This window comes from Papio anubis, chromosome 9 (assembly GCF_008728515.1).
Source record: "Papio anubis isolate 15944 chromosome 9, Panubis1.0, whole genome shotgun sequence".
NCBI classification, from domain to species: Eukaryota; Metazoa; Chordata; class Mammalia; order Primates; family Cercopithecidae; genus Papio; species Papio anubis.
The window spans coordinates 91,354,053-91,367,593 of record NC_044984.1 but is presented as its reverse complement, the minus strand read 5'-3'; positions in this window follow the sequence as shown (position 1 = coordinate 91,367,593).

The window sequence follows — 13,541 nt, the reverse complement described above, 5'->3', positions numbered from 1 at the left end:
CATTCTTTTCATCTTTCATAACGTAACATTCTTTTCAACTAATACTCTAGACTTGATAAACATTTATTGTTTAAGATAATTTTGTTAAGAAGCTTATACTCCCTGTACAAAAACCTGGCAAGGGCAATTTGTAACCTAGATTGTTTATGAAAAATAGTATTGGAACTCTGAAATAAAGTACCAGAGAAAAAGATGCAACAGTAGAAAAGAGGGCTAATCCTCTCCAACCATGTTATAGTTTAACCCCCAAACTAAAAGATGAGTCAGTAGACAAAAATAAGTCATAGAAACTCACATCCATTGGTTCATAAGGGAGAGGATAGTTCGATAGATTTTGGAAGCTGTTATTCCTGTACATATCTTTAATGCTTAAAACTCTGAAAACTAGAGCTAGTGGGAAAGTTATTAAGCACAAAAGTGACTTCTCAAACCAATAGACCACCTGATGTTTAACAGGTAGCCTTTAGAGGCATTTCAGTTTATTTACTATATTTATCCACTATATTTAATCAAGGTCTGCTTATTTTACCTTCTAAACATTTGCTCCATTCTTTTGCTGGTTCAGGCCCATTTCTTACCTGGGCTATCAAACTGTCTCCTCCCTGCCCTTGGTTTAATTCCTTTCAAATCCATTCTCCTCACTGTGGTCAGAATTATTTTTCTAAATTTGATCATGTTACAACCTGCTTAACCTTAGATTGGTTCCTGTTTGTCCTCAGAAAGGAACCCTAGTGCCTTGGCCTGCACCAAAGACTGCTGGTGATCTGACCTGGTTCATCTCTGCAACCCATATCCTGCCCTCCTGGCTCTTGCAGATCCTGTGTGTGACATCTCCAGCCTCCTCTCTGGAAATAGCAGCCTCCTTCCTCTCCCTCTTCACCAGGCCTGTTTCTACTCATCTCTAATCCCCGGCTCAGCTCTTTTACCTTCTGTTTTACCTCCTGCTACCTCTATAAAGCCTTCTCAGATATCACTCTGCCTTTGCAGGTTGCATGTAATATCCCTCTCTGCTGCCTGCATGATACCCTGTGTGTATATTCATTCCCTGCTCCTAGCACGTTTCTATTGTATTGATATATCTGTCTTCTGTACTCAATGAGCATGCTTTTTGGTATGATCCTGTGTTTAGCACATAGGCGGTGACTACTGTTCACAAAATGAATAAATGAATGATGAAAAATGAAGGTGAGGGAACAAAAGAGAACCCTGTCAACTGAAACACGTCTACTGAAGCATAGGTTGAAACAGAATCTCCCGCAGGCATTGCCCAAACCAGGGGAAAATGCTTTTGAATATTACCAACCAATAATCTTGAGAGAAACTCCAAAAAAGCCAACCTTACAAATCTCAGATATACTACTCACCTACCAAAATCATTTTATACCCATACTCAGAGGATATGCTATTCTCCTTTCAAACTTAAAATACAAAATGAATGTCAGCTACATTTACCTAACAAAGCTGAAGATGGTGGTCCTAGCTAAGAATCTACATTATCTTCTAACAAGAGTGAGGATAGAGATAGCTGCTCACCTCATGCTGTAATGTACAAGCAAATGTGCCTCTGCTTAGTAGATAAAGTCTAAACTTACCCATGTCATACAAAACTCGTTCTGATCTGCTCACACCTATATCCCCAGTCTTCTTTTTCACAGGGTCCTTTGTGTGGCAGATGTTCCAGCAATTTTCTACTATTAAATTTAGACAACTTTGTTCTTTGTCAACTTTGTAAAAGAGAGTTCAATCACTACAGCAATATTTAGACATTCTGATATTCTTCAGTCTCATTTTGGCAGATAAAGATTTAGTGTGATGATCATTTTTAAAATGAGAAATAAAATGTTTTCTCATTTTACTAGTATTCAAAAAATAGAGTAGGTGTCTTTTGACATAAGATGTACTTCAAATAAATTTTGAAAAGTTCAATTTGTCTGAATGCAAAGTGAAGCATAATTGATTTTTGACATTTTAATTTTAAGTGTGCTGGTTGTCAGATTTCACTTGAATATATCTACACATCACAATATCTACACATCAAGGGCATGTCAACTATCTTCAAATATTGTCATTTTTCTATGTTCATAATTTATTCTACTACTCTAAATGCTATTATTTGGTGCATAAAGAAGGAAGGATTATGATTAATCAAATTTCAGGTTTATCAGGAATACCGTATACACCACACAGAAATCAATAATTTACAACAATCTTTACATGTGTTTAACACTAACATTAGATCTATATGAGATAATATTGCACCTCAGCAGAGGTCAAAGCATCATACTAGACATTGTACATATAGAGAGAATTCAGAGACAGCCCCTGTCCAGTGAGACAAATCACCCTGATCCTATAAGAACTGTAATAATGGTAGAAAATAAATGTTTGGGTGCAAAGAAGAGAGCATGATGGCCTTTAGGTCAAGGAAAAATATCACAGAAGAGGTGACATGTAAGAAGTGTCCTGAAGGATTTGTAGAGTTTTTCAGGCAGAGAAAATAGTGAAGGTGATGGTTCGGATACACGAACAAGGATGACATTCTCTGGAACCTGAGACTGGAATATGGGAGTGCAGCGTATGTGGAATAGTAAGAGACACATTTTCAAGGAGGGATCAGGAGGCCATGCCAAGGACCATGGATCTTTCTTGTAGACAATCACATTTGCATTTGAAGAAGACAACTCTAGTAGAGTGTACACAACAGACACGAAGGTAAAGGGGAAAATGGAAAATCTAGTTAGGAGGCTCTTGGAAAAATCTCAGTAAGGTATGAGAAGCTCTAAACCACAACAGCTGAGATAGAGATAAGTCAAGAAGTTTACCTCTTTCTGCATAATAAAAAGGCTAAAAAAAATCTCAGTGGCATATAATGGTGTGTTTATTCTTAGCTGGACTGCACTGGCTGGGTTTGGCTTAGCACCTTAGCCAAGGCATCTCTGCTTCACATGTTTCTCATCTTCTTTGTGGGACTAGCAGCTAGCCAAGGGAGCTTTGTGTGTATATGTGTGATCTTTTAATGTCCATGTCAGAAGTACAAGAGAGCAGGTGAAACATACAAGACCTCTTCAGTTCTAGGCTTGGAACTGGCACACCATCATTTTTCCTTTATTGGCCAAAGAAAGCCACATGACCAAACTCAAAGTCACAGAGTGGAGAAAATATATTCCACCTCTTTAGTAGTAGAAACAATAAAGTCAAATGGCAAAGGACAGGAATACAGTAGGAATGAAGGATTGGAGATAAAAATGTGACATAACACAGTCTGCCCCATAGGCAATGACTATTCCTGTTCCTCCCAAATGCAATATATGCCCACTCCCATCCATCAATTCTCAAAAGTCACACCTAATCACAGCAGTAGGCTCCGAGTTTAGGATCTTCTGGTCTATAATCTTCGTTAGGTCCAGAGGTCTCTCATCTTAATGAGAATGATTGCTGGCAGTTCTTTATAGCAGCATGAGAATGGACTCATACAAGACACAAAACAATGGAATATTTTTCAAAGTAATGAAAATAAATGATCTATGAATCTATATCCAGTGAAATCATTATTTTAAAATTAATTTAAAATAAAGACACTTTCAGATAAAAGCAGTGCATTTACCATCAATAAATCTATATTAAAAGCAAAAGAAAAATGTACTGATGGAGGCTCAGGCATCTATGAAGAAATAACAACCTCCACAAAGGGTAAATCTGTGTTCAAATCTAAATGAATATTGACTGTATACAACAAAAATAATGGGTAGCAGGGTACGATATATAGAATTAAAGTACTTGACAACATTAATATAAGTCAGAGACATATGGTTAATGTTAAAGTTTTTAAAAGTCCTTGAATTGCCCAATAAAAGAAATATATCATTTATATTAGACTTTAAAAGTTAGATACACAATTAATAGAGAAGTTTATATCTAAACCTTAAAAAGTTTGTATTTTTAAATAATATATATAGTATAAACTATATATATAAAAAACTATAAACTTCTTATGCAAACATACATATAGAATATATATATTCTCAACAGTAGGGAACAGAAAATAATAAAAATAATTTTTTTAAAAAAGGAAAAGAAAAGAGAACAACAATAGGTAGCATAAGAATTTTTGCTACTAAGAAGAATGAAGTTGCTTGCAGCAGACCAATGCTATGGAGAACTAGAGAAGTTGATTTTTCAAAAAACCATCTGTTTAAAGGCATTAGATTGATCCATAACCAGCAAGGATTAAAGGAGATATGATTCTTGAGAAAATCATGAAGAACTAATAATGATCTACAGCTACTTTTACCCTGCGAAATTTTCTAATTCTGGACATGGACCAGAAGCTGAGAATCCTAGTTTTGCCTAAATAACAGAGATGCAAAGCTTTTAGCATTTCTCAGGAACAGAGACAAAATTGAAGACTTGAGGAACCTCATATACATGGCTGGTTTTTCCTCAAGACAGTTCCTGAATTTTGAAGCTAAAGCCTGGATGGAATAATATTTTTCAAAGTAATAAAATTTTCTGCAGTTAATGATGTTGAGAAGATGAACATTAGAGTTTAAGACCCACCAGTAGAGGGATCCCAGAGAAAAAATTGAGTTTTTAGTTGACATCCTTGGAGGGTTATATAGAAACAGGGTGAACTAGAGGTAGAAGAAGCCCCACCAAAACCAAAATTCAGCCTTGGCTCACCTAGAACAAAGGGAAAATCCACTCTTGAGAAGGATAAATCATCTCCAGCCTCTAAGTTTATTATGAGTATTGCATCTTTGTTTCTAATAACATAACCTTGATACCATACTTGATAAGGATATTCTTAAAAAAAGATTAATCTCTTTCATAAACATAGACGACATAATCTGAAAAACAGCAAAGCAAATCCAAGATAATGAGGATTATTCAAAGAGTGTAAGGATGATATAACATTCAAAAATCGATATAAGTCACGTTAATAAATTTAATATATCTCAATAGATGCTGTAAAAGCATTTGATAAAACTCAGCACCCACTCATGATTTAAAAAAAAAAAAAAAACCAAAAACCTCTTAGTGAACTAAAAATACAAGAAAACTGAATATTCTGTGTCTTTCTTCTATCAATTACTTAGATGTATTAAAATTTTCCACAAAAATTGTTGTGAAATTTGTCCCTTTTTCATGGCTATAAAATCTGCTTTATGTATTTCAAGGCTGTTATTAAGTGCATGAAACATTAGAATTTTTGTGTCTTCCAGGTGAATTTAACCTTACAGCATTATGAAATATCTTCTTTATCTCCAGTAATGCTGCTTGCCTTAAAATTTAGTTTTCTATTAGTGCCAGCTTTTTGCTAGTTTTTGCATGGTATACCTTTTTCCATTATTTTAATTACTTCTTTCTGTAGCCTAATATTTGAAAATATGTCTCATAGTTAGCGCTTAGCTTGGTTTTGTTTTTTATCTAGTCTGATGACCTTTCTCTTTTATTTATGTTTTATTTATTTATTTTTTGAGACTGAGTCTGGCTCTGTTGCCCAGGCTGGAGTGCAGTGGCGCTATCTCGGCTCACTGCAAGCTCCGCCTCCTGGGTTCAAGTGATTCTCCTGCCTCAGCCTCCGTAGTAGCTGGGATTACAGGCACACGTCACCACACCCGGCTTATTTTTGTATTTTTAGTAGAGATGGGGTTTCCCCGTGTTGGCCAGGCTGGTCTCAAACTCCTGACCTCAGGTGATCCACCCACCTCGGCCTCCCAAAGTGCTGAGATTACAGGCGTGAACCACTGTGCCCGGCCTTCATCCTTCTCTTTTAACTGGAGTGCATTTTATTTACATGTAATGTGATTACTAACGTACTAGATTTAAGTAGAGTACCTTACCACTTTTTCCTGTTTATACAACCTATTATTTTGTTTTGTTTTGTTTTTTGAGACGGAGTTTTGTTCTTGTTGCCCAAGCTGGAGTGCAATGGCGCGATCTCGGCTCACTGCAATCTCTTACCTCCCAAATTCAAGTAATTCTCCTACTTCAGCCTCCCTAGTAGCTGGGATTACAGGCAAGCGCCACCACGCCCAGCTACTTTTTTTGTACTTTTAGCAGAAACAGGGTTTCAGCATGTTGACCAGGATGGTCTCGATGTCCTTACCTCATGATCTTCTGCCTCAGCCTTCCAAAGTGCTGGGATTATAGGTGTGAGCCACATGCCTGGCCCCTATATCTTTTTTTATTATTAAAATATTTTTAATTTTATTGCCTGTGCTTTTGATGTCATATCTAAGGAATCATTGTCAAATCCAATGGCCCAAGGTTATCCTCAATATTTTATCCTGGGAATTTAATAGTTTTCTGTCTTACATTTTGGCCTTTAATCCATTTTAATTTTTGTATATGGTGTAAGGTAAAGGTCCAGCTTCATTGTTTTGCATGTGAATATTCAGTTTTCCCAACACCATTTGTTGAATAAACTGTTGTCTTCCCATTTTGTAGTCTTGGGACTACATTTTTCCATATATGCAAGAGTTTATTTATTGGCTCTCTGCTCTGTTCTACTGGTTTATATATTTTTATGCCAGAAACACTAAATACTGTTGCATTGTAGTATGTTTGAAACCAAGAAGTGTAATACCTCCAACTTTGTTCTTTTTTTTAAGATTTTATTTTTTTTTCTATTCAAACCCTTGAGATTCTATATGAATTTTAGGGTACTTTTTTTCTATTTCTGCAAAAAGTTCCATTGGGATTTTCATAGGAATTGTGTCAAATCTGTACATTTCTTTGGGTAATATGGACATTTTAACATTTACTAAGTCTTAAATCTGTGAGCACTGTATGTCTTTCCACTTATTTCTATACTCTTTGATTTCTTTTAGCAATGTTTTGTAGCTTTCAGTATACAACTCTTTTGCCTCCTTGGTTAATTTATTCCTAAGTATTTTATCCTTTTTCATGCTACATAAATGCAATTGTTTTCTTAATTTCCTTTGTGGATTGGTTGTTGTTGGTGTGTAGAAAAGCAACTGATATATGCATGGTGACTTTATATCCTACAGTTTTGCTGGAATTGTTTATTCGTAATAATTTTTTGTGTGAGATCCTTAGGGTTTTCTACATATAAGACCATGTCATCTCTGAAGAGAGATAATTTTACTTCTTTTTCCATTTGGATGCCTTTTGTGTCTTTTTCTTGTCTAATTGCCCTGGCTAGAACTTTCAGTACTATGTTGAACAGTAATGGTGAGAGTGGGTATTCTTGCCTTGTTTCTGATTTAAAGAAAAATCTTTCCGTCTTTCATCAATGAGTATAATGTTAGTTATGGACTTTTCATGGATGGCTTTCATTATGTTGAGGTAATCTCCTTCTATTCCTAGTTTGTAGGGTATTTCTATTATGAAGATGTTGGATTTTGTCTAAAGTGTCTTCTGTATCAGTTGAGGTGAACACAATTTTGTTCTTCATTTTATGTGGCATATTACACATTGATTTTTGTATGTTGAACCATCCTTGTGTCACATATAAATTACACTTGATCATGATATGTGACACTTTTAATGCACTGTTGAATTTGGCTTGCTACTATCTTTTAAAATTTGGCTTGCTGTTATTTTGTTTAGTATTTTTGCATCAACATTAATCAGGGAGGTTGGTCTCTAGTTTTCTTGTCTTTGATTGGGATATCAGTTTAATTCTAGCTTCATTGAATAAGTTTAGAAGTATTCTCTATTTTTTATTCTTTTAGAAGAGTTTTAGTAGAAGCAATGCTAATTCTTCTTTAAATGTTTGGAAGAATTATCCATTGAATTCATCTGGTCTTGGATTTTCCTTTGTGGAAAGGTTTTTGATGACTGCTTTAATCTTCTCACTAGTTTTACACATCTATTCAAATTTTCTGTTTCTTTATGAGTCAGTCTTGGTAGATTTTATGTTTCTATGAATTCATTTTTTCTAGGTTATTCAATTTATTGGTGAATAAAACCAACTCTTGGTTTCATTGATTTTTTCTATTTGATATTACATTTATCTCTGACCTAGTCTTTCTTTTCTTCAGCTAAACCTGGGTTTGGTGTGCTCTTGTTTTTCTAGTTCCTTGGGTTATAAGATTAGGTTATTGATTTGAGATTTTTTTTTAACATAAGCATCTACCACTATAAATTTCCCTCTTAGAACTGCTTTGCTGCATCCCGTAAGTTTTGGTATGCTGTGTTTTCATTTTTATTTGTCTCCAGATATTTCTTTTTACATTCCCTTGTCATTTTTTCTTTGACCCATTGATTGTTTAAAAATACGTTGTTCAGTTTTTATATACATATATATATATTTTTCCTTCTGCTATGGATTTCTGGTTTTATTTCACTGTGGTCAGAGAAGATACTTTGTATGATTTCAGTCTTCTTAAGTGTATTAAGACTTATTATGTGATCTATCTTGGAGAGTGTTTCATGTGCACTAGAAAAAAGTATGTATTCTTCTGTTGTTAGGTGGAGTGTCCTGTATATGTCTGTCGTGTCCAATTGGTCTATAGTGTGTTAAAGTCCTGTTCCTTTATTGTTCTATTCATAACTAAAAGTGAAGTATTAAAGTTCCCTGGTCTCGTTTTTTGTTATTGTTGTTGTTTTGGTTTTTTCATTTTGTTTTGTTTTGTTTTTGTCTAATTTCCCCTTCAGTTCTATCAATGTTTGCTTCATATATTTGGGTGTTCCAATGTTAGGTGCATATATATTTATAATTGTTATATCATTTGGGTGAATTTAACCTTTTATTATTATGTAATGTCCTTTTTATCTCTTACAGTTTTTGCCTTAAAGTCTGTTTTGTCTGATATAAGTATGGCTGTCCCTGCTCTCCTTTAGATTCCCATTTGCATGGAATATCTTTTCACTCTTTCACTTTTGGTCTGCGTGTTCTTAGATCTAAAAGGAGCCCCTTATAGACAGTATAAAGAGATTTTGTTCATGCATTCAACCAAACTATGGTTTTGGGGTTTTTTGTTTGTTTGGGGGTGCTTTTTCTTGAGAGAGGGGAGTCTCCCTATGTCACCCAGGCTGGAGCGTAGTGGTTATTCATAGGCAAGATCATGGCACACTGTAGCCTTGAACTCTTGGGCTCAAGTGATCCTCCTGCCTCAGCCTCCCAAGTAGTTGCAAACTATTTCTTTTAACTGATACATTTGATCCATTTACATTTAAAGTAATTATTAACAGAAGACTTACAATTGCTATTTTGTTCATTATTATTACAATTGTTACATAAAACATCTTAAAGTTATAAAAATTTATTTTAACCTGATAACTTCAATCATATATAAAAACTCTATATCTCTGCGTCCCCTTTTATGTTATTGATGACACAAATTTCCTGTTTTATATTGCAAATTTGATAACATTAATTTATGATTACTTTTCTTTTTAAATTTAATTTTATTGTGATAAAACATTTAACATGTGATCTACCCTATTAACAGATTTTTAAGTATATAATACACTATTGTTTACTATAGGTACAATGTTGTGTAGCAGAGCTCTAGAGCTTATCATCCTGCTTAACTAAAACTTTATAACAATTTTTATGCTTTTTAAAAAAGATGCTATGCCAGATTTAAGTGATTTACATACCCACATTACTACACTACAGAATTCTATATATGCCTATGTATTTACCTATACCAGGAAGTTTTAATTCTCATATGGTTTTGTGTTGCTGTTTATCGTCCTTTGCTTCAACTTGTCAGACTCTCTTCAGCATTACTTTTTGGGAAGGTCTAGTGATGATGAACTCCCTCAGTATTGATTAACTTTTTATCTGGGGAAGTCTTAGTTTCTCCTTTGTTTTTGAGGGACAGTTTTTCCAAATGTAGTATTCTTCATGGCAGGGTTTTTTTGTTTTGTTTTTTCCTCCAGTACTTTTAATATATCATCCCACTCCCTTCTAGCCTGCAAGGTTTCTGCTGAGAAATCCACTGATAATCTAATAGGAGCTCACTTACATGTAAAGAGTTACTTTTCTCCTTCTGCTTTCAAGATTGTGACTTTTGAAAATCTGATTATAATGTGCCTTTGTGTAAGTCTCTTTAGATTTATCCTAGTTGGAGTTCTTTGAGCTTCTTGAATTTGTATGTTCATTTCTCTCCTCAGATTTGGGAAATTTTCAACCAGTATTTCTTCAGATAGCTTCTCTGCCACTTGCGCTCTCTCCTGGGACTTCCATAATGCATTTCTTTTTTTTTTTCACTTTATGATATCCCATATGTACCTTAAGCTCTCTTCATTTTTCTTCATTCTTTTTTTTTTCTGCTCCTCTGCCTCAGTAATTTCAAAAGTTTGCCTTCAAGTTTACTGATCCTTTCTTCCGCTTGATTAAGTCTGCTGTCGAATCCCAGGAGTGAATTTTTCAATTTGGTTATTGTATTCTCCATTTACACAATGTGTTTGGTTTTTCTTCATCATTTTTCTGTATTGCTATTCTCATTTTCTTTATGCATTGTTTTCCTAATTCTGTTTAGTTGTTTAACCATGTTCTAATTCATCGAGCATCCTTATGATTATAATTTTGAAATCTTTTCCTGGCAATTAATATCACTGTTTTAAGGAGTCAATGCCTGAAGATTTAATTTGGTCTTTTAAATGTGCCATGTTTCCATTTCTTTGTGTCATTATTTTTTGTTGGGATTTTGGCATCTGAAGAATCAGTCAACTTTCCCAGACTGCTTTCACACAGGATAGGCTTTCTCCACTCATTCCATGTAGGGATTCTGAAGATCTCCCAAGCCTTTCTGGGTATTGGTCCTCTCTGGGTTTGTGTATGTTATCTCCTAGTTGAAGAGGGTTGCTTGTTTCTTCTTCAAAGTTCACTCTGGATCTGTCTACTGCAGCTTCTTGAATGCCACAGTGAGCCATGACACTGGAGCTTCATCTAGAGTATCTCTTTGGTAATGCATCCTCCTGTACATTTTGATAGTCTGTTTTCAGAGCTTCAGTATGAGGCCTGGTTCTTGTCAGTACTTGGATTTGGGCAAGACAGAAACTAGTCCTTGGGCAGCCACCCTAAAGGTCAGAATACTGGACATACATGCTACTAATTTCCCTCCCAGGGAGAAGATGGGAGTTGAGGGCTTCCTCTCCATCACACAGTACCATGCTGGAAGAAAGGGCTCTGGTGACAGTGTCATCAATTTATTTTTCTACTGGACTTTGACGTGCTTGGCTTCATGCTCTCCTGGGTTGCAGGAACATTTTAACTGGTTCTTGGATTTTTCACAGAGGCATTTGGCCTCTTTACTATTGCTAAATCCATGTGTGTATGGAAAGGAGAATTTGGTGCTTCCTATTCTGCCATCTGGCTAACATCACTCCAACTCTTGCTTTCTTAAACCCTCCAAAAATCACAAACACAAGCCAAAATCTTATAACAAGCCTCTCCGAAGTTCATCTCACTGAGATGCCCCATGGTCACTCTTGGTGTGTGTTCTCCAGAATTTTGACTACAGGCATGTTTCTGGTGGTCTTTGACTTTTACATTTTATTAAAAAGCTAGATATAAAATGTTTAAGGCCACTAGCTTGAAGGATATTCAAGCAATCTGATTCTATAAGATACTGCAATTTCTGATGTTTAAAAGTAAGAAAGAGACCATGTTAAGAAATCAGTAACTTGGGAGGAGGGAGTTGAGGCACTCCTCATGAAGAAGACAAAAAATAAGACATTAAGTAGAGAATAATACCAGATAATTCCAGCATATCTGGCAAATCACATTATTCTGGCAATATTAAAACAGAGAAAACAATAGGAGACTGAGGCAAAAATTCAAATAAGAGATATAATAGGTCCTAAACCAAGGTAACACATTTGTGAAAAGGAAGAGGCTTGTTTCCTGAATAGAAATGCTATTAATTACTTTCTCTAGCCTAGAGGACATTATTCTGGCACCTTAATATTAAGATAGAGCATTTCTACCTTCAAAAGTTTAATCAATATGTTGCATAACCCTCATTAAGTACTAAATCACATGTGAATTACTACTGCAGAAAGTCTCCAAAAAGAGAATGGTGAATTATTCTTGTTAACTTGGCTGTATATTTGTACTTGTTTTTAGATCATAAGGAGGCGTAGATTTCAATTTACATTAATTCTTCACATAAATGTAAAATTTATGGAAAAGTGGCAGGGTAAATACAGCATTAAATTTATCAACACATTTACACAAGCAATCAATTTTGGCCTATCTTTACCTTTTTATCAAACTTTGTTTCAAGAATCAGACATTTTATGACTTTTATGATTCCAAGGTCAAATTAAAAACAATCTGCCTAATGTATTGATCAGTACTTTCAATTAAAAAAATTACATCTGAATTTGTTTGGTAACTTCATCAAACAGAATAAAATATAGTTTGATAGACTACTGGGAGAAGTATATGCAGGTATCATTCAGATGACATCAGGAGATAAAATAGACAATAATGCTTGAATTTGTATAACTTTTTGAAGTATTCTCATTTCATGCATCATTGAAGTCTGTAATGACAGTGATGGACAGTAACTAACAGATAAACCCACGCTTCCCTAATGTTACCACCACTCTTCCCCCACCCTACCACCAAATGCCCAATTTATAAATGCCCGGAAAGTTTTTGCACTACGAAATGTAAAGTAAATTAGGTAGTTGTTAGTGAGAGTGCTACAGCCCTATTATTTGCAAAGGATCTTTCCTTCTAAAAAAATCTATTTTTTATTTCTGAAATTAGATCTTGTAAATTTTACGAATAACAAATATGTGAATTTTCATGTTCAAAATTTCATGTTTCATTGGTCTAGATAATTTCAGATACCTTCCTCAGCATATCTGTTAGAAATGGAAATAATATTTACAAACATGTAAACAATTTATTTCAACAAATGATCAAAATATAATAAATAATATCATAGGTGCTTAAGCTTTTTAGTCATTTTTAAGTTGTTGAAACTGTTCTTCAATCTCAAAGGACGGTCTGTTCCAAAGTAATTCTTTTTTTTTTTTTTTTTTTTGCTTGAAATATGTTTTGAATGGTAAAACTCCACAATTTACTGGATAACAAAACTTAATGATCTCCACTAAATAATACTCCTATCTTCCTAACAAATGTCATTATCTACAGTGCCAGGCATTCAATAAATATGAAAAATAAACTTTAGTAAGAGCACTACCATAGTTTCTTGCCTTTATTTCTCGGACAGTGTCTTTAGACCATACCTAGATTTTACCTTTTGAGAAAATACTGCCTTTAGACATGTAAAACTATATTTGATTGCTTTTCCTCTTTAATAATTATGTGATCAAAGAAATTTGCTTATTTATAAATATCAAGCATCTGAGTTTCATAGGAAAATATATCAACTTCATATAGAACTTTGTAATTTTCTCTATTCAAAATATTCAACTCATTATTGTTTACTTATAAATATATACCAGGTTAGCTCCAAAAAGAACTTAAGGAAACTAAAAATCGATTAACTATAGAAATTATTAAACTAGGTAAAATGTTCCAAAATAAAATTTTAAGTGAATAGAGGCCCCTAATATAAAGTGCTATTCAAACTTTTAGAAAC